The sequence below is a fragment of the Notechis scutatus genome, chromosome 1 (assembly GCF_049901735.1).
Source record: "Notechis scutatus isolate UNSWTSFEM ecotype Mainland chromosome 1, rNotScu1.2, whole genome shotgun sequence".
Taxonomy (NCBI): domain Eukaryota; kingdom Metazoa; phylum Chordata; class Lepidosauria; order Squamata; family Elapidae; genus Notechis; species Notechis scutatus.
This window is the reverse complement of record NC_142009.1, coordinates 340,120,355-340,143,324: the sequence shown is the minus strand read 5'-3', so window position 1 is coordinate 340,143,324 and position 22,970 is coordinate 340,120,355. Positions and strand designations below refer to the sequence as shown.

The following is a 22,970-nucleotide window of genomic DNA, read 5'->3' as shown; positions in this document are numbered from 1 at the left end:
AGACATGAGACCGACCAATGCAGAAGAGCTGAAGGCCGCTATTGAAGCATCCTGGTCTTCCATAACACCTCAGCAGTGCCACAGGCTGATGGCTTCCATGCCACACCGCATTGAGGCAGTAATTGCTGCAAAAGGGGCCCAAATCAAGTACTGATTACATATGCATGCTTATACTTTTCAGAGGTCTGATATTGTTCTGTGTACAATCCTTGTTTTATTGATTGCATGTAATATTCTAATTTTATGAGATTGTAGATTTGGGGTTTTCATGAGCTGTAACCATAATCATTTCAGTTATGACAAATCATGGCTTGAACTATCTTGCTTTGCATGTAATGAGTCTATCTCATATATTAGTTTCTCATATATTACTTTTAAGTTGCATTACTGAAATAAATGAACTTTTGCACAATATTCTAATTTTTTGAGTTTTACCTGTATTCATTAATTCTCAGCAGAATGTCACAGTTTATAAATCAAACTCCCCCACAGACCAATTTTCCTTAACCTGTCCCCTGGTCCAAGGTGTTCTTTGTGTCATTTGGCTGGCAACCTCTCCCCCATTTCCCAACATGGACTTCCACTCCTTAGTAGGAGAAGCCATCTTGGAATGGAATGAAAGCTCAGCTTTGATGTTTTACGCTGTCCTGGCCTACCTGGGTTTTCTTGCCCAGGTCAGTTTCACGGTGGCCTTTCTGGCTAGGAAATTGCCCAACAGTTGCTTTCACCTTCCTCCCCACCTATCTGAGCACCAAAGGGAAGTCCATGGTGGCCGTGGAGATCTTCTCCATCTTGGACTCTGGGGCTGGTCTCTTGGCCTGCATCTTTTTCCCCAAATGCTACATTATCCTATTCAGACCCCACCTCAATTGTAGAGAAAATATGATTAGAAACAAGAATCTCTGACATGCAGGGACTGTGAAATTTTACTGTGAATTTGGTACATTTTTTCATTTAATGTGATATCTTTAAAGTAAAGAAATCAGCAAGGGCCTTTTTCTGTTAATATTTGGAAAATCAGTGACATGGCTAATCACAAAATATATGTTAATCCCTAACAATCACCCACCCTTTCATTTTTCATTAAGTGAGCTGTCCCCAATGAGGCCCCATGATCAACATGAAAATAAACTTTGAAAATAACTTTGAAATGTGGATAATGATTTCCAGCTGGACATTTTCCCAGGTTATTTATTTTAATTAAAACAACCTTTTAAAAAGGTTGGGCACTTTGTCAGTGCCTTAAAGATTGTTTTCCATGGATCCCTTTTCTGAGTTCCCTATTATTTCATTGAACAAACTATTAGGGCATTTTTGAAAAAAAATTCTAGAGTTGAAATGATCCACATTGTTTTATTCTCTATTAATAGAGAAACATAGTTTATTAATATGTAAGATCATGTGAGGAAAATATTGATGTATATTTTCCTTTGTCTACCATTTCCCTCTTTTTCAACTATAATTATAATTATATATTGTGAGACTAAATGGAATACACCAATCAATCAATCAATCAATTGGAATGATTGATTCATGAGTTGTTCATCATTGAGTGAAAAGGAAGATAAACTTATATGAGCTTCTCTTGCTTGCTTAATAAACTTACAGATAAAAGAGTGCACACAACACACGATAATGATGTTCAATCATTTTATTTGCTTACATGTAATGGACAGAAACCTTTCAAAATAAAGGTATAACTTTCTACTCTACTGGATCTATTTTGAGAGATTCTAATGGTGGGGGCTAACTTTCCCCCTCCCCCATCTAGCTCTGGGCAGTGCAGTTAATCTCTTTGGGGGAAATTTCTGGATGGCTGAAAGCCTCCCCCTCTGCTCTGGCAGGTACACATTTCATCACATTTCACACATATTTGATTGTTACAGATTAACACAGTTGGAAGGGACCTTTTAGGTCATCTAGTCCAATCCCCATCCCTGCCCAAGCAGGAGACCCTACACCATTTCTGACAAATGGCAGTCCAGCCTCTTCTTGAGCAGCCTCCAGTGATGAAGCTCCCACAGCTTCCAAAGACAACTTCTGTTCCATTGGTTGATTGTTCTCACTGTCACAAAATGCCTCCTTATTTCCAGGTTGAATCTCTCCTTGTTCACTTTCCATCCATTGTTTCTTGTCTGGCCTTCAGGTACCTTGGAAAATAGCTTGACCCCATCCTCTCTGTGGCAGCCCCTCTAATATTGGAAGAGTCAGTTTTCAAAGCCATATTCCATGCTGCCACATAGCCTGAGAAAGTGGGAGGGGGTGATTTCAATTGAGTAACTCTACAGAAAGTAGACAAAATAAAATTATTTTCTTAGTTCAAGGTTATTAAGTGTGGCACAACACCCTCCTTTGGCTTGTTCTAGGGAAACAAGCTTAGATCATTAGAGATGACTACTCCAAGATCCTTGACAGAGTTTGGATCATCAACAAGGTCTTGACTATTCAGCCTGTATTTTATTTTCTGATATATTTTTTGCCAATATGTAGGACAGAGCATTTATTTGTTGAGATTTGAAGTTGCCATTTGTTTGACCATTCTGATACTGGCCACGGAGACATCATTATATTTGAACTCAGGGCCATCTCTGGTTATTTCAATGATATCTTCAGGAGAGATATTTGTTGTATTTGAGTTGCTTATGATATTATGAACTTTGGTGATGTCATCTGATTTGTTGGTGTCTTCAAGACCAAATAAGATGGCATTTGGACGTTTCTGATCACATTCCATGATGTCTCTGATGAGTAAGGGGATATCATATGTGGAATTATTTGATGGGATAGTAATTATTTGTGGTTGTGGTTTGGTGGTTATTTTTGATTGTAGTTGTGATTGTAGTTGAGGTAGTAGTTGTGGTAGTGGTTTTTGGGTTGGGATTTGATTTTGAGCTGATCGGTAGTTGTTTATCAGTGCTGTATTTTTTTTCAAGAGTAATTAAGCTTTCTTGTATAATTGTTTCAAAACATGTTGCTAAGCGTTTTCCTATTGAGTGCGTGAGTGATTCTATGCTATCAACTCTGTCAGGCAGGGTACTTGGTTTGTTTAGCTTAGGAAAACATGATGGACAAGGGAATGGATAGACAAGGGAAAGTATCTGATGCTTTTAGGAGATCAGCTAGGTCTTTGTTTAAGTTTAAGCAGGCAAGATGGGCTTGATTGTCACATAGGCAGCACTTGATGCTATTTTTGATTTCATTGATGGTTTTAAGAAATCTGAAGCATGTACAGGAGTCTGGGAGGTCATTGATAGAGATATTATTTTTTGTTGTTGTTTGGTAATGAAGGATTTGGAGTTCTGGAGTTTCTGGCTGGCATGGTCAATGACAATAGTATATTAAACAATTACAATAGTGAATTAATATGATAGGTAGACAACTACTTAATGAATGTTAGTAATTAATAAATGTTAATTGATAAGTTAGAGAACAAATCAAAAATAAGGTTACTTATTACTAAAAGCAATCAATCAACTTATTACTAAGAATCAATCAATCAATCAATAGACAAGATAATCAAAGATACAGTATTAAATCTCTATCAATTCAATGAATCAGTAAATTAGTGGTCATTTAGCAATTAATTATTATACTATTATGTCATAAATCAATTATTATAGACAAAGAATTATCTATAAATATTTGGTCTTGAGGTACTGAAATAGTGGAGGTAATGAAGTATTGGAGGTTTGTTGTGTAAAGTTCCTTTGTTTTTCCTTAAAGTCACGTTTTTTGGTTTTTGGTTTGTTTTGTTTTTGTTTTAAAGAGGAATCGTTGCTATTTGATAGATTTGAATGGAGGAGATTTGAATGAGCTGACCAATCATCTACTTTGGAGTTTGGAAAGGATGAGATTTGGATGGGGGTTTAGTGGAGGTTGTCCAATCAGCTGAGTGGGAATTTAAATTCAGGCTGACTAATCAGCTGGGTGATTTAAATGGAGCTGGGTGATTTATATGGAGACTATCAATTCTCTGTGAGTCTCCTTTGTTCTCCCCAGTTGGTGGCCGTTTAGAATTATTTTTGGTGATATGATCTAAATGGAGACTGTAGACATCATTCCAGTTCTTCCATCATCGGAGTTCACAATCAATCTCAGTTTCAAAAGGCAGTTTTCCTGAATAAAAACCTTCTTCACACCTCTTCTTCTTATGTAGTCCCCCCCTTTTTTCCTCCTTTAATCACTCTTTTCTCAAGTCGCCATTTAACTTCCAGAGTTAGAGGGTAAAAACATAAATTAAGCCACTGCCACTTAATCTCCACACTCACCCCTTCCACTCTGGAATCTTTGCTTCTTAAGTTGTTTCTGACTCAGGTCCACAATAAATCTTTGAGCCATTTACCCGCTCCTTCTTTCCTCTGAAAAATGCACTGCCAATCTATAAGGAGCCAGGGGAGACACTCACCCGCAGGTGGGTCGCTTCTAAGCTTGCAGTCCTTGCCGGCAGTTGCCACAAACCCACAGCTCATTTGTTTCCCGCGTCGGCTTCCCCCTCCTGAGACCAGGCAGATTCTTTAGACCAGGCAGCTTCTTTTCACTAGGCAGCTTTTTCCTCTCCAGGCAGCTGAAAAATTTGTGATTATTTTGTCTAGATCCTAGCAGATCGCTCAATCGCCTTACCCAACAAAGGGAAGCTGCTCAAGATGGGATTCCTGGACCCTGGCGGGAGCCCCTCGCTCCGAATCAGATGGCTGCCTTTGTCCGAATGCTTATGCTGCTACTTTGTAGATCCCTAGGACCTAATCTATGTATTTTTGTTACTTTTGTTACTTCTAATCCTGTCTCTGAATTTAGTTACTGGTACTTTTCTCTCCTTCAGGCTCCCAGCAGCGTGACTATGCATCAGCCTTGGCCGCCATCTTCCTCCCATTCATGCATTTATTCATTTCACAGTGGCCTTTCTGACTAGGAAATTGCCCAACAGCTTTAATGAAGCCAAGTTCATTACTTTCAGCATGCTGGTCTTTTACAGTGTTTGGATCTCTTTCCTCCTTTCCTACCTGAGCACCAAAGGGAAGTCCATGGTGGCCGTGGAGATCTTCTCCATCTTGGCCTCTGGGGCTGGTCTCCTGGCTTGCATCTTTCTCCCCAAATGCTACATTATCCTACTGAGGCCTGATCTGAATCAGAGAGAAAATATAATGAGGCATAAAAATGTCTGATTTATGTGGAAAGTAGTAACTTTTACTTTAAAACTTTTATTATATTGAACAAGTTAACAAAACCAATCTAAATTCCTTTTTCTGGGAGGGGATAAAATTCAACATGGAAACACCCAATTCCATTTTTTGTGTAGGAAAAAATCAAAGGCAAATATTTAGGATTGAAGAGAGCATCCTGGGCACCAGCACATGTGAAAAGTATCTCTCTCTCTTCATGAATCACAAGCTGAACATGAGCCAAGATGAGCAACTTGTTGCTAATATTCTTTGTCTGATGCAGGTGAAAAACCCACAGAGTCTGTGCTGAATCAACAGGCAGGAAGTGCGAAAAATAAGAGGGAATCATGGTTCCTCCATATTCTACATTGGTTAGACCACATCTGAATATTGCATACAGCCTCAGAGACATACCAGAACGTAGTGGCAGAGTGTAAAATTCAGGCAGGGACAGCATGCACTGAATGGTACCAACAAGTAGCTGATCTTCTGTACAGAAACATATGCACAGTGTATGGACTGGACCTTCCCAAGCCCAGTTGTGACATGCAGGTCCTTGCCAATAAACCAGATAAAGAGGTCATAGAGAAGAAGACAGAGGTGGGGATACATGCAGCCATGTCAAATAACAGCAACATCAGGAAGAAGGAGGATGGGAAGCTGGAGAAAGGTCAAAAGAATGAACTGGAGAAGATATGGAAAGGCAAAAGGGGTCCTAGTGATAGGGGTCTTTTGGGCTGTTGACTCTTAAACTGGTAGAGGGGCTCCAGCAGATCCCAGGAATAATAGCAGATGCCCAGAAGAGTGAAGTGCAAGGAACTGCTAAGATAACTGTGTCCGTCCTTGTCTTGCTTGATTCAGTGGTGACTGGGAAGGAGAGACCCCACCCTGGATCTTCTTTATGTGAGGTATCACAGGGGTCAGTGCTGTCCCCTCTCCTGTTCCACATGTACATGACACCCAGAGTAAGCTCATCCAATGTCATGAAGTGAGGTATCCTTGATATGTTGATGATACTCAATTGTACATCTTTTGTTCAGGTAAATTAAAGATCATTGTGCATGTCCTGTCCTCTTGGATGAAGGATGCCCTGGCCACCCCCTGGTTGGACTACTGCAATGCATTCCATATGGAGCTGCCCTTGAAGAGTATCCAGAAACTTCAGCTGGTGCAAATTGCAGTCGCAAAAAAAGTTATGCATGTTTCTGATAGGGCACATTATCTCTCTGCTTGCTGAGCTGCATTGGTTGGTCTCATCACAACAGACTTCAGGACTGTATTATTATTGTATAAAGGTTTAAGCAATGATTGTCTTCTTTATTTACAGTTTTTAACTGGACTGTTGTATGCTGCTCAGAATCCCTTTGCATGAGATGGGTAGCCATATAAATTTGATCAGTCAATCCTTTCCATTTCTTGTCTTGGGGTTATAACTAAACCAGGTATTCCATCTCGATATTGACATGATTGCTCACACTTCCTAGGGTACACCTGACTGCCACCATACACCATTAGCACCCATTCTATCTGAACATAGTATGACACAGGCCAAACTCCATCTTCTGCACAGGTGTTCACTTTCAGGTAGGTCAAAATCTCAATTCTCCAGTCTATCTGTTCTGTGGATTAGCCACAAGAGACACAAACATGTTTTTCCCCACTTGATGTGCAAATGACATATATTGCTCAGTGGGTGGGACAATTGCTTTTCCCTGAAATCATCATCAGAACAGTAATTCTTAATGTCTCCCCTGAAGATTTCAACCCACAAAAATCTCCAAGGTAAAACTTGCTTTGAAAAATATGCCCTGCTGGAGGACCTCACCTGGTCCTAACTCTGAGCTTTGGTGTGACTCAGCTTCCCTTTGTGTCAAACCCAAAACACAGGTAAGAGAAGGCATGAGACACAGGTAAGAGAAGGCTCGTTTATGGTTGATTAGTCTTGTGACTTCATTATTAAAATAAATAATAAGATACAACACATAGTCTACTTTCAGAATAGGCCAGATAGGAACAAATAAAGAGATAAAATACAAATGTGTTAATGCAAAAGGACTTTAGATAAATTTGCCTTGAGGCCATCCAGCTGGCAAGGCAGCCATAACTGTGTAAACTTGCAGAGGTTTCAAGTGCTCCCTGCAATTCTGCTTCCCACAAACCTTGACTTCTGATCTAGCAGGGAAGGTGACAAGAATGATTGGGCTGCCTCTCCTGCTGCTGCTTCTGCTCTTCTGGCTCCTGCCCCCAATGACTACTAACAATCAATGGAAATATTACATGTCTGGTGATCTGGTTATTGGTGGGAATTTACCCCTGGCAGCTCTTATCCTCTCCAGTATACAATATTTTCAAAATGAACCATCACTTCTTATTCCTGGATGCTTGTAAGATTCACCTGAATGGAAAAATATAGATGATTGTTTTCTTTCTTTTGGATTGAGAAACACCTTTTAGAAGTACTTTTCTAGTGATGTTTGCAAAGATCCCTGTATACAACTTTGTATAGATCAGATTTCTGTCCTTTCCTCAATAAATAGCCAAATTCATGAAATAGGCTAGAATTCCCAGTCTTTGCAGACGTCTTCCTCTGGATGATTATACACCACATGAAAGTGGAGAGGGAAAACCCCTTGGAGACTTTGCTGGCCTAGTAAAGATGTTCACTTATGTTTATTTGGACATAAAATCATGGTCTAAAACCCCCCAGAAAGCTCAGTCCTTTTCCAATGTGGGGTACTGCCAAAATCCCTGAGTTTGAGAATCAACATTTCTCATGAATAATGGCCTTCACTCTATCTGTGCTGTGACCCCCACTGGAGTCTTTGGGTCAGCAATGGTGACCAGACCTGGAGAAGCTGCTCCAAGAGACACTCAAATTGATTAGGATGGAAGAGAAGCAATTGGGGAGGATTCCAGTCATGGAAGCAAAGTGAAGAAGGGAGGTTTTATTTTGCAACGGCAACTGGGATGATTTATTTTTTTTTTGAGGAAAATACAAGATGTATCACAAATTGGGAGTGATCAACCAGGCTGAAAGTTTGCCTACTAGTAAAGAAGGAAAAGAAAAAGAACTAAAACACATCAAGGAATCCCCCAGAACTTGTGGCTATCCTAGCTGGGCCTTCATCAAATCCAAAAAAATGACCCAGCATGACCTCCTCTGCTACAGACAAGGGAGAGACTAACAACCAAGAATACATTAAGGCAGAAACTTAAGGATAAAAAACAAAATGAGCAACATGGTATATGCAACAAAATGCAGTGAGCCATGTGCAGATCTGTTCATTGGGGAAACAAAACAGCCACTTCAACAGCACATGGCACAGCATAGGAGATCTAAGCCATCAGGACTAGATTCAGTGGCCCATCTGCATTTGAAAGATAAGGGTCACTCTTTTGAGGACAGCAAGGTCTACCTTTTGGATAGAGAGGACCATTGGTTTGAAAGAGGGGTCAAAGAGGCCATCTATGTTAGAACTGAGCAACCCATCCTCAACAGAGGGGGAGGGATAAGACAATGTCTATCCCCCAATTTGTGATGCAGTCCATTTGGCTATTCCAAAAAAATTCCACACTTCTGATTCAGGTGACCCTGAGCTCACAAGTAAACCACATATCCACATATTCCAGTTATCTTGGGTTTTTTCATAACTTGATGCCTGAATGGAATATGTGCCCAGTACCCACAATGGCACCCACAGAGCATTAAAACCAGTTGACTTCAAAGAAAACACAACCTTTCCATTCTCCCTCCCACCAACTAATCTCAATTGTCAATAACTCTCCTTCCATCTCCGTACTCAGACATCCAATCCAATTGATGAAATGTCCAAGGTAAAACATTTTGTTTTTTTTCTCAAAAATCAGTCCAGTTGTCTTTCCAAAATAAAAGCCACTTTTGATGCAACTATGACCTGGATGATTGAAAATCTTCATGGACATATGAAGAAGGAAGGGATGGTAGAACCATATAAAATTGTCCATGATATGGAGATAGGGCCTTTCTCCTCTCTCACTAATCCTAAGAATGAAACTTGGGACTTGCTGTTGAAAACTAACCCACAAAATATGACAAGGCAAAGTCCACCTGCAGGCAGGATTTCATTGCAAGGTCCCCCTCTGTTTTTTCTCACTATAGGCCTATACCCAAAAACTTCCAACAGTTCCTGGCCTTAATGTTTGCAGTTAAAGAAGTCAACAAGGATCTGTTTCTCCTCCCCAACATCACCCTTGGCTTCCACATCCAAAACAATGACCAAATAGAGTTGCGGATTTCTTTGATCAGCCTCTCCCTGCTCTCCATACGAGGCCGAATGGTTCCAGGTTATAAATGTTACATGAAGGACCCTCTACTCTCTGTCATTGGATGTGATGATCCCAAGTCCTCAAGGCTGATGGCTTCCATCTTCAGCATCTTCAAGATCCCACAGGTAAGCACTGAATACAATATGGAACACACAAAGAACAGAAACACACACAGAAGCTAAGGATGAAAGCAAAGCTGTTACGAGCGGACACACATCAGAATTATTTGATTTTGACCATCCATCCTATAGTTGAGTTGATTTCTGTATTTTTTATGTGAAGATACATTTTTATATAACCACAAAGAAATATTGATATAATTCTAAAAGAGGAATTACTTCCTGACATTCATAGAAGTTAATCATCTTTCTGCACCTTTCAGTGGAGTTTATTCTCTGCGTGGATGTTTTGTTCCTTTGACTTATGATCTATCACAGCCAGGCAAAATAGGTCACTGATGTCTCTTCCTTAAAAGGGAGGAAGATGAAGCTTTCCACTCACAATGAGTAAATCTGACTGGTTGGGCAAGAAATCACACAATGGGGGCCCTTAAAGTCAACATTAAAGTGTACATTGTGTCAGGGTTCTGACCAATTCCATAATAAAATTAGCAGTCTCAAGCCATTTAGAAAGAAAAATCCAGTGGTTTATTAGGAGCGCCATGTTGGCTCTACCTATGGGAAGCCAGCTCTCACTTCACTCAATTTGCACCTTGGCTCTGACCCTCTTTCCCCTCCCCCCAAAGTGTGTTACCAGTCACATTATCCAACGAAGCAATTTTGCGGGTCGTATAAGTCACTCCCTCCAGCCATTGTGGGTCTCCGTGGAGATGGCCTTGACTTTGGCTGGCAAGGCTGTGTCCTGTTTTGACTGAGGGGTGAATTCCTTGGTGATGCTGCAAGGCTCATCCCCCAACCTATGGAAACTCGGGAGCAGGTCAGGGAAGCTTTGCAAGTCAACACTTTGTCTCTAAAAGAGGATTTTCATTTTCTTAGTTTGAATGCGGGGTCATAAGATTTTTGTGGAATTTAAATGGCTGAGAGAAATGGGGTATTTACATTTTTAAATTGCATAGAGATGATTGTATGGTTGGTTGTGTTTAGTTTAATTTTTTTCTTTTTAGTGGTGTTTGTCCAGTTTTTACTTTGTGGAAGAGCACCTCATTTCGTTGCACCCGCTTGCGAGTGTAATGACAAATAAATTCTTATGTCTTATGTCTTATGTCTTTCTCCAGCTTGGTGTTGGCTTTGAGTTTTCTGAGGGAGAGAGAAGAGTTTATCCTTCCTTCTTCCGGATCAATCCCAAGGAATTTGCTCAGTTTGAGGGTTTAGTCCAGCTGCTCCTGTATTTCCAGTGGAACTGGGTTGGGCTGGTGGCCCCTGAAAATGATGATGGAGAACTTTTCACCTCATCTCTGGTGCCAATGCTCAAGGAGAAGGAGATCTGCCTGGCCTTCACTCAAATGATAACACTTGATCTTACTACTGCTTCAGATTCAAAAGTAAACCATATTTTCAACACTTGGTCTAAAGGGGAAGTGATTATTCTGTTTGGAGACTCTAATACTATTGCAAATGTACACGCAATTGTGTATGCTTATGGCATAGTTAGAAAAGCATCATTTCTGAAAGTTTGGATCTTTACATCCAATTGGAAACTTAATGTGCTGAAACCTCAAAATCTATTGAAAAATATAAAGCCCTTCCATGGGGCTTTGAATTTTAGGCACCACACTGGGGATGTCTCAGAATTCAGCCATTTTCTCCTGTCTTTAGACCCTTTGAACCCAAAAGAAGATGTCTTTCTCCCACTATGGTGGGAATGGGTCTTTGACTGCAACATCCACAAGCCTGGAAAGACCCCTCCAAAGGGGAAAAAACCATGTACAGGAAAGGAGAATGTACAGAATCTACCATCCTACCTGTTTGAAACAAGCATGACTGGAGAAAGCTACAATATCTACAATGCCATCTATGCTCTGGCACACGCATTACATGCAATGAATGGATCCAGAGGTCGACCATCCATGCTGAGACATGGAGAGAGGATCTCAAATGTCCAGTCCTGGCAGGTAATATCTGGGTGTCAGATCTGCCACCTCACTTCTTCTTTTGTCTTACTTCAGTGCCAGCCTGCCATAGATGCTGGAGTGGAGGGAAGCTTTATGGGAAGGGGAATGGAGCACCTCTGATGTACTTTGGGCCAGCTGGAGAAAACATCTGAAGGACAACTGGCCAGAGAGAAAAGGGCAGCTGCATTCCAAGAACTGCCCAAAACTTCTCTTTTGAATATCATTGTGCATGAGGGGCCAATGGGAGGACAGGCCTGGGAAACAGGGGGAGTTTATGAGGGAATTGACACGGGATCCTCAAACTTGGCTTTGCCTTACTGTACTTCCTTTGACTTTGGCAAAACTATACCTTGCCCTCAAAAATGAAGTCAATGGACTGTTTCTGCCTTCTGAGTTGATGTTGTGGTTATCCGACAGCAGGTGCAGATGGCTGAGGAGAGCAAGGACTCAGATGAGGGGCCAGGACCATTAGGGAGTGGACTGCTGCCTTCAGAGATTGTGGGGGCTGGCAGCAGCAATGAGGAGGTTCCCGATGAGCCTGTGCCAAGTGCATGCGTGAACGCAGGGTTGCTCGCAGGAAAGAGCAGCTACAACAGCACGGGTGACTTGGGAGTAAGGCTGCAAGGTAATGGCCCCTCCTTCAATTAGATAAAAGGCAGCTGTGCAGAGAACGTTCTTTGTAGGAAGCAAAGACCTTTTGAAACTCAGCCTCGTGGACATTACAGGTGGTATTTTAAGACTGTTGTATTAAAAACTATTTCTTATCTGTTGTTTTTTGGCAGCCTTGCAAAAATTTGGCAAGGCTCTTTCTTGTCAGAGCTGATTAGTTGGAAGCAGCCTTTTATCTGTGAAGAAATAGAATTATTAGCTGAACCAGTAAAAGGTTGTGCTGCTGCCTTTGTCTTGTGTTTGCTCTCTTGGAACTCGGTTGGGTCAGGACAGTTCAAGTCAAGACAGATCTTATTCAGGCCACAGATCTTTAGAGAGGAAGCTCCCCATGTCAATTTCTTGAGTTAAATATCTTTATGGCATCATATCCCTGCATCAAATCTGCATAAAACCAGTGTCAGGGTTCCAGAGATTGCCCTAATTAAATCATGAGCCTCGAGCCAAGCTTCAAAAGGATCCAAAAGATTTATTAGGAGCAACATGTTGGCATTGACCCATATGAAGCCCATTCTGCCAGGGATGGGATTCAAATTTTTTAACAACCAGTTCTGTGGGCATGGCTTAGGTGCTTTTGATATATATAGATCCCCCAACAGATCCCCCCTCATACCTCCAGCTCAAACACACCCCAACCAGACACCCAGATGAAACCTAGCTTCCTAACTAACAATAGCCATCCATTTACCCGGAGCCAAGCTGCACTAAAGGCCTCCGATAAAGTAACACAATGTTGCCAGCCAATCAAGATACAAAAAGAGCCAAAAAACAGACAGAAGATATTAGAAACACCAATCAAGCAGAACACAGCAAACTCCAAGACCAATAAACACAGACCAAGACTCCCAACCAATCAGGATGAAGAAAAAACCATTCTGGCACAGCAATAGGCTGCCCCAAATTTAAATCTGAAACCATTGTAAAAGTCTGACTCTCAGATGAACACTATACAAAAGCCTGATGATGGCAGATGAGATTCTGCCGAAACGTTGCTACAACTTTAAAAGCACAACTACTATGACGTGGGAAAATACCCGAACAAAGCTGAATGCCCTACATGTAAGTACCCGCGAAAACTTAAGAAATATATGTGTGTGTGTGTGTGTGTGTGTGTATCTTTGGTTATTCGGGTTTTCTCCCAAATAACCAAAGATCCACATACGAATACCCGTAAAAACCTCAGAAAACAACACACACACACACACACACACACACACACACACACACACACACACATATATATATATATATATATATATATATATATATATATATATATATATATATATATATATATGAAGTCATTCATCATCTTCAGGCTTATATATAAGTGCCTATATATATGATTTTAGTCATTTAAATCCAATAGCCAAAAATCCCAAAATCACCAAGTAATCCACATAATCAAAAACTGTTTCTTCTTGCTTTTTTTTCCCACTTTGTCTTCCTGGAGTTCTATTATTTTGTTCCAAAGTTTCAGTTAGAATGTATCTTTTAAGAATCTTGTTAAGATTTCACTATAAGTTCCTTTTAGTTCCAGTCAGTCTCCTCCATTTTTCCAGATCCTGCCCTTTTATTCTTTCCTTTTCTCTCCGTTCCTGCTTTGAAAGGTTTTTGAGTATCCAAAAGTCTTTATTATCCCTTTGACATTTTATTTTCAGCTTAATTGCCTATTGATGTCAAAGTGGATTTTTGTCAATTTCTTACTTAAATCTCTTAGCTGTCAGTATAAGGAATGGAAGAAAAAAAAGCCAAATCCTTTCCCTTCCCTCTCTCCTTCGCTGCCTCAAAGTCTTCTTTGGGAACAATGTTATTTTTTATAGTTCAAATTCCAGGGTACCTTATGTTGTTCTTTTTTCTGTTGAACTCAGTCAACCAAAACTTTCTCTTCTTATCTCCCTCCTGCACATTCTTTTCCGGTCAAGTTCTTCTTTGAGGTGGCCATTTCTGACCACCGCTGCAACCGCCTTTGGGAAAGGGAGTAATGGCCAGCTGAGGAGGAGAGATGCGGCTCTCCTCGACCCTGCTGGTGGTCTCCCTCCTCTTCACCACCTCTACGGGATGGCTTAGCCCCAAATCCAGCCAGCTCGGGGCGCTCCAGTGGTGAGCACGGATCAAAACCGCGCACTATTGCAGATTTCGCTTTGTCGCCGAAGAAGCTCAAACTGGAAGTCCATGCTTACTTAGATTGTTACATGTGTATGAATTAGAATATCATTTTCTCCTCCTTTCTGAAATGCATAAATATAATGTTCATCCTTTTTTCTGCAGGCGTCCCTCCCATTATTTCTGGAAAAAATTCCTCCAAGGTGCATCTTAACGACAAATTAAGTAGTGAGCCTTGATTATTTGTTTGGGTCCTGCATTTTGGTCCCACAACAATTTCTAAATGAGTTACCAGTTGCTCTTTTATTCCAGGTTCTATTTTTTTCTACCCGGGAAGGCTGCATAACCACCTTTCCTTGCCAGCCTTCACTTTTAAGGATTGGGAACCCATCTTCCAGGGTTTAACTCCTCTTTACCCAACACTTCACCCTATAGCATCCTCTCCCTTCCAGCCTTGTTATAACGATGTTATAACGTGTTATAACGATGCAATTTTCCATTTGACTGAGTTGCTTCTCCATCACACATTCCTTGGGAGGAAAGAATTTCTTGTGGCCAGATTTCTATAACTGGTCGGCATCTTAGGAAGGCTCATAAGGCTGAAAGGCTCAGCTCCACTTTGCTCAGTCATGGCAGCTTCAGAGCCCCCTTGCTCACTCCACCAAATACCCCTCCTTCTTTTTATTCTCCACCTCAATGTCCTTCCACTCTTACACCCATCCCCTGTGCCCCTCAGTGCTTCCTCATGGTGGAGTTTGGTTTTCATAGTTTTGTAATTTGCAAGAACTAGGTAGCTGATAAATTAGTATGATTAGGGGTGACATGATGGCTGTCTTCCAACATCTGAGGGGCTGTCACAGAGAAGAAGGGGTTGACTTCTAATCCAAAGCACTTTAGGGCAAGACAAGAAGTAAGAGATGAAAGATTAAGAGAGAATTAAAGAAACGTTTTCTGACATTCTTAATTAGAAACAAAGAAACTGTCAACTCTGAAGCTGGCCTGTCTGAGGCCATTTTGAGACTTTTATGCTGACACACCAAAGGAGAGCGATGGGGAGGGGAGAATGGAGATAATTGGGGTGTTGTAACCGAAACAAAATACTTTCTCTTGGGAACCAAGGACATTCCTGCAGGTGCTCGGAAGGAGGGGACAGGAGTTACCCAGCAACTGGACAGTAACATCATTGGAGCATGTGACTAATTGTTTTGGGAAAGTGAAAAACATTTACTTTTAATTAGGTGGAAACTTCAGGAATAGTCAGAGTCGGTTTTCACCAGCCTGTGCCTATATGATATATCCCAAAAAAAATTTCTTTGAGGAAATTGCCTTCCTTGGAGTTTTGTTTGCTGTGGGTGTGTTACTTGGAACCCTGACAGAAACATAGAAAATGGACAGCAGAAAATGGTCCATCAAGTCTGCCCTTTGAGTTTATCTTTTTTATTTCTCTTTAATTTATTTATTATTCTTTACAAATTATTTTTATTTCATTTTAATTTGTTGTTGGATGTGTGTTTATCTCAAGTATATTTAAACTCAGATACTGATGATTGACCCACAACCTACACTGGGAGTTGGTTCCAAGCTTCCTGTACTTTTTCTGTGAAGGAATCCTTTCTAACATTATTTCTAAACATCCCTCCTGTCACTTTGAGGGCATGTCCCCCATGCTCCTCATTCTTGCTTAGGATCGAAAATAATGCCTTCTAGAACCCTATTCATACCCTTCATCTATTCAAAGGTTTTAATCATGTCATTGTCCCCCTTTCCCTTCTGTCCTCCAGTTGTCCATATTCAGGAAAATCTCCTAAGACGGTGACCAGCCCAGAATGATAGCAGCCATTATGTCTCATTTGGGGCTTTCAGCCAATGACTCCAATTTCTGAAGATCTCTTTTCTTTCAGCTTCTTCCCTATTTGAGGAATGTCCAGTTCAACAACACTGCTGGTGATGAAATCTCCTTCTCAGAAAATGGACTGGGATCTGCAGGTTATGATCTTCTGAACTGGGTTTTCCTCCCCAATTTATCATTTGTCCCTGTGAAAGTTGGACAAATAGATCCTGGGGCTCCCCCAGGCCAGGATTTCACCATCAACTCCAATGCAATTGTCTGGTCAAGAAAGGTGAGCTGGAAGGTCAAATAAATTCAGCAAAAGACTCATTCTCTTCTGGGGATTCAAAACTTCCTCCTTACTGGAAAACAGGTCACTGAATCACAAATTTGGTGACCATCTGTTTAGAAAAACATGGTTTGCATGTAAAATATTTAATGTTCTGCTTGAAATCCAGGATACATTTAGAGCAGCCAACACCTGTTTCCATAGATGATTCCCATTCAATTAGATTCCAATGACTGTTTGTTTTAGGAAAGCTGTAGTTCAATTCCCAAGTCTTCTTTTATATGCCAAGTCCCAGTTCCAATCTCTAGAATCTATCAGTGGTGTGGAGTGTCACTGACTTTAATCCCCCTATAGCATTTCCTGGGTTCCAATAGACCCTTTGTAAACATGTTGACAATGGAAACAAAAATGTACAAATGTATACATGAAACATATTAATTGCTTAGGCCACCTATAGCATTTCTCTTTTCTCTTCTAGAAGGTGCCCTTTGCCAGGTGTGGCATCAAGAGGTGCCAGGCAGGAGAGAGGAAGAGAGTTCCAGAAGGCAAGGAAGTTTGCTGCTACCAATGTGCCCCTTGTCCAGAAGGGACTATTTCTAATCAGACAGGTAGAGCACACTTTCAGTGTAGATCTTCCAAGATGAAGGAAACCATTCAGTAGAAACAACTATGAAGTTTTTTTAATGGATTTGACATTTTTCAAAATATTCATCCTTTGCAGCAGAATCTTGGAGTTGATGGATCTAAATTATCCTCCTAGCCACCATTCCTGCTCCACAGCAGTTTAATGCAGGATAGTTTTAGGGCAGAATTCATGGGTTCTCTTTCTAGATTTTCTAGTCCTTCTCTTGCAACCCATCAAGAAAATCAGCAATCAAACTTTCCATGAAGGAATGGGTTGTGGAGGGTCAAGTTTTAATTTTTATTATTTAAGATGAGCATCTTCTGTCAGCGCTATCAGTCTCCCAGGAGGTTGATAGACCTGTTGGAGAAAGGGGAGATCCACCTAACTTTGTCTTCCTGCCCTTCCCTATAGAAGCAAATAGTCAGAATGAGTCAATCCAAAATCCAAAGTAGAGAACGTTTGTCCCAAAGGTGCTTTTTCAAGAGGAAACGGGACTTTCTGGGTTTCATTTAAACTTCTTGGATGAGAATTGAAGTCTTCAGAAAAAAACAGAAATTCTAATTGGCTCTTGAAAAATCACCTTCAATATTGAATAAATCAATATTGAAGGATGCTTTGCCCCTTTTTTATATACCACCAAATGTAAAGTGACTTTATTTCAGATGCAGCTTCCTGTGATGCCTGCCGTGAAGACCAGTATCCCAAAAAGGACAAGGTCCAATGCATTGCCAAGAAGCTCCACTTTCTCTCTTATCAAGACACCCTGGGATATGCTTTAGTTTCTCTCACTCTTTCTCTCTCCATGATCACATTGGGAGTCCTGGCAGTTTTCCTTAAACATCGTGACACACCAATCGTCAAGGCCAATAACAGAGATCTCACCTACCTCCTCCTGGTCTCCCTCCTGCTTTGCTTCCTCTCCTCCTTCCTCTTCATTGGTCGACCCAGGAAGCTCACCTGTCTCTTCCGACAAACTGCCTTTGCCATTTTCTTTTCTCTTGCAGTGTCCTCTGTCTTGGCAAAAACTGTCATGGTGGTTCTGGCCTTCATGGCCACCAAACCAGGGAACAGGTCAAGGAAACTCTTAGGAAAATCACTGACAAATTCCATTGTCATAGCATGTCCCCTGATCCAAGCCGTTCTTTGTGTCACCTGGCTGGTAACCTCCCCTCCATTTCCCAACTTGGACTTCCACTCCTTGACTGGTGAGATCATTTCTGAATGTCAGGAAGGCTCAGCTTCAATGTTTTATGCTGTCCTCGCCTACCTGGGTTTCCTGGCCCTCATCAGTTTCACCGTGGCCTTTCTGGCTAGGAAATTGCCTGATAGTTTTAATGAAGCCAAGTTTATTACTTTCAGCATGCTGGTGTTTTGCAGTGTTTGGATCACCTTCCTCCCTAGCTACCTGAGCACCAAAGGGAAGTCCATGGTGGCTGTGGAGATCTTCTCCATCTTGGCCTCTGGGACTGGTCTCTTGGCTTGTATCTTTCTCCCCAAATGCTACATTATCCTACTGAGGCCTGATCTGAATCAGAGAGAAAATATAATGAGGCATAAGAATGTCTGATTTATGTGAAAAGTAGTAACTTTTACTTTAAAACTTTTATGATATTGAATAAGTTAAAAACACCAATCTAAATTCCGTTTTCTGGGAGGGGGATAAAATTCAATATGGACATATCCAAGTCCTTCTTTTTGTGTAGAAAAAATCAAACGAGAAGAGGACCTTGGCCCTTTTCATGGGCTGCAGCTTTGACAACTGAGTAAGAGGATGTACATGCATATGGGCGAGTGCTGGAAAGAAAGCATGGAAATATCTCTAGTTTATGGTTCCTCTCTGAGTTTGGCATCCTTCCCAGTGTGTTTTATCTGTGGACGTCCTCCAGCCCTTATCTTGCCTGCTTTTTGTTGCTTTTTTCTTTCTTCTTGTAACTGTGTGGGAGTTTTTTGTCTTCTGTCAAAGATATTCAGAGCTTGGAGGCAAAATGAAGGAATAAAAGGGGCTTCACCTGTTTTCTGTGACTGTGTTTGTTTTGTATCCCACCCTGGGTCATCACACTAAGATACTGTGTCCATCCTCGTCTGACCCCACAGGGGTCAGTGCTGTCCCCTCTCCTATTCCACATCTACACAAGACCCCAGAGTAAGCTCATCCATTGTCAGGAGGTGAGAGAAATCAGAATTATTCCATTAAAGAACAGAGCAAATGTAACTCCATGTATAGCCTCTGTGTAATTTAAGAAACTATAACAAGATATTAAGTAAGACATTGTGTAAGAATGTTATCTGTAAGGAAATAACAAGGTTATAAATGTCTTAGCACATTCTGGTCAGAAAGCTGGTTGGCAGGTCAAAGAAGATAGTTCGCAGATCGAGAAATCAGTTGTCATACTAAAATTAATAATGCTGACAATAGTTGGATGTAGCAACTGCTAAGGGGAAGGAGATTACTGGAAATGAATAACTACTAGGATGTAATGCTGGGAAGAGGAAGATTGTCCACCCGGAAATCAACCAATAAAAATAAGGAGCCTTAATGGGCTGGAGTTTTGAAACCTTATTTAACCATCATGTATCCCAATGTAAAATATCTCCTGTGTGTCTACCCATATGAGAGTAGGAGTCCAGCCTTGGCAAACATTTCAATAAAAACGGTCTTATATTGTCCCTGTTGATTTCAACCTGAGAAGTTGATTTTTTCACATGAGATGAGGTATCCTTGATATGCTGATGATACTCAATTGTACAACTTTGCTTCTGGTAAATTAAGCAGCACTCTACATGTCCTGTCCTGCTGGACACCCTGGTAACCTCCTGCTTGGACTATTACTATTGGGCTGTCTTGAAGGGTATCCAGAAACTTCAGCTGCTACAAATTGAAGCAGCAACAAAAGTTATGCATGTTTCTGGTAGGGCACATTATCACTCTTCTTGCTAGTTGCACTGATTGGTCTCATCACAGCAGAGTTGGAGACTCTCTTATTATTTTATAAAGGTTTTAAGCAATGATTGCCTTCCTAATTTACAATTTACAAAATGGGGAGGTGGTAAGCAACCTGGGAAAGCCAAGGGAAATAATCAAAACCATAAAAAAGTGAAAATTAGAATATTTTGGATATGTGGTCTTCCAGATAGGCTCCCTCGAGGGCGGACTGAATCCACGACCATCCGCAGCTTCAGTTTGTGCTCGCCGCTGGAGGGCCACGATCTACCTGATTTGGGGCTGAAGCCACCCCATAGAGGTGGTTGAGAAAGGGGAGAATGCCAGCTGAGGGACAACAAGGTTTGAAACTCAAAAAGGGGGAAAGGGGACTTCAAAACTGGAGATTAGAGGAGGTAATTAGAAAAAGGAACATTGTGAGAAATAAACAAAATATAAGGAAAAAGCAGAAAGGAGGATTACAGTAGGAAGCATTAAAGAGGGAGTGAGAAAAAGGGGGGAAATGAAGGGGAAAAGAAGTTACAAAAAACAGAATCAGGAAATAAAGAAATATGGGAAATGAACAAGAATTAAAGGGAATAGTTTGATTGATGGACACAGAGATAATGGCTGAAATTACAACTAAAATAGTGGAGTCTGCATGGTGATAAGGGATTGTATAAATATTTTAGAAATAAGAAATTACGTAGAAAACAGGAAAATATATGTAATGAAAATGGAAGTTGAAATGGGGATTGTTACTTAATGGAATGTATGATAACAGCTAGGCCAAATAAAAGACAAAAATATGTAAAATATAATTGAATTATATTAATGTATATTAAGGATTTATAAAATGTGATTGAAATGAATTATGAGAAGGAATGTAAGTGAATTAATACCAGTTTTTTCTTTAGCATGAATTTGAATTGATTAATTATTTTCATCCATTTTATTTATTTTTTATTTATTTTAAACTTAAAATTGTTTAGAGGTAATTTAAAGGGGAAGTACTGTGCAGAATCTGACTAAAAAGGGATGTATGTTATAATATAACTATTAGATGATGGAAATTATAATTGTTTAATGGGATAATTTAGAAGTAAAATATTTAATGGGATGTGAAAGGGAATCAACTATAAGAAACGAAGGTGACACATTTTAATTGGCAACTATAGGTGAAACCTTGCTTTGTTATGTTTGAAATGTGGATATGGGTTGAAATTGTACACATGACAGATAAAAGTATAAGTATAATTATTTTGAACATTATTTTGAAAATATCCTTGAAAAGGATATGTAATAGATTTTAGAAATGAATGAGAGAGTTACAAAATAAGCCTGAGGGAAGTATTTGAGGGGAAAATTAATGAAGAATACTTAAAATAGTGATAAGATATGATATTGAACATGAAAGATGAATATTTATTTTTATTTTATTTTATTTTATTTATTTTCATTTGTCAATCGCTTACAAGATAATAAGTATAAGTATATACATAGTTATGAATACTATGAAATGGGTACATATAAGAAAAATAAAAGAAACAATAAGACAGGGATGGTAGGCACGTTGGTGCGCTTATGCACGCCCCCTACAGGCCTCTTAGGAAAGGGGTGAGGTCAATAGTAGACAGTCTAAGGTTAAAGTTTTTGGGGTTTGGGGAAGAAACCACAGAGTCAGGTAGAGTATTCCAGACATTGACCACTCTGTTGCTTAAATCGTATTTTCTGCAATCAAGTTTGGTGCGGTTTACCTTGAGTTTGTATCTATTGTTTGCTCTTGTGTTGTTATGGTTGAAGCTGAAGTATTCATTGACAGGTAGGACATTGCAATGTATGATTTTATATACCATACTTAGATCAGACCGAAGACGGCATAATTCAAGGTTTTCTAGGTCTAGAATTTCGAGTCTGGTGGCATAAGGTATTCTGCAACGAGTAGAGGAGTGGAGAACTCTTCTTGTAAAATATTTCTGGACTTTCTCAACTGTGTTAATATCAGATACGTAATGCGGGTTCCAGACTGATGAGCTGTATTTGAGTATTGGTCTAGCAAATGTTTTGTACGCTCTAGTTAGTAGTGTGATATTACCAGAGAAAAAGCTACGTAGGATTAGGTTAACAACTCTTAATGCCTTTTTGGCTATGTAGTTACAGTGGGCTTTAACACTTAGATCATTAGAGATGAATACTCCTGTCAGCTGGTACTCCATTCAAAATTCAAGAAAGAAATACTTGGACTCCTTTAATCAGAAAAAATATATATTTTACTGGAAATCAAGTGGTAGCAACAAAAGAATTCTGAATCTGTGAAAATGGGCGCGTAAATCACATATACAAAGTAATGGCAACATTCCCACCCCCAATAGTTCAATTGGCTCATCCAATTAAAAGTTGTATAGATCATCATGTAGGCATCTCCAAGTGATGATGAGGCTTCTGTCCGTTGACCTTGACATAGTTTGATAAAGGGTTGCAGCTGTGCATAGCATAGGATAGAAACCTAAGCAAGAATGTACCCCCTCCAAGCTTATACAGTTCTGGTTTGTAACACCTCCAGCTCACTTCCCATAATCATTTCCCCCTCCTCCCCCCATTACTTATGACAGCCGAAAGAAGCAAAGTCAAGGGAGAAAAATCTTGAAGCCTGACATTCGGCCCTCCCAGAAAAGAGACGTCAGTCCTAAGATAAAAATAGAAGGTAATAGAAAATATACATGTGAAAGCAACATACTAATTTTTAGGGTTTATCAGGATATTTAATACGAAATGCCTTGATAAGTGTAGGAACTCTAACATCCTTCTCATTCACCCACTCAGCCTGGGAAGGAGGAAATGTTTCCAAGCAACCAAATACTGGAGTCGACCCCTTCGTTTTCAAGAATCCAAAGTTTCTTTAACTTCAAAATGTTGTTCACCTTCAATTCGCAATGGTACAGGGGGATCAACCTGAGTTGGTCTCAAGTCGGAGGTATGTTCAGGTTTTAACAAACTAACA

General features: G+C 40.3%; 3 long non-coding RNA genes across 3 annotated transcripts in view; all 3 read left to right on the top strand.

Moving 5' to 3' along the window:
- Nucleotides 1–22,970, top strand: part of LOC148133624 (uncharacterized) — a 141,787-nt gene that overhangs the window by 92,689 nt on the left and 26,128 nt on the right. The gene's annotated exons all lie outside the window — the stretch shown is intronic.
- On the top strand, nt 16,319–18,028 carry LOC148133626 (uncharacterized). Its single transcript, XR_015746993.1, has 3 exons — nt 16,319–16,427; nt 16,903–17,032; nt 17,712–18,028. It is a non-coding gene; the product is annotated as an uncharacterized LOC148133626 (long non-coding RNA).
- LOC148133625 (uncharacterized) lies at nt 18,086–19,062 on the top strand. Its single transcript, XR_015747458.1, has 2 exons — nt 18,086–18,991; nt 19,030–19,062. It is a non-coding gene; the product is annotated as an uncharacterized LOC148133625 (long non-coding RNA).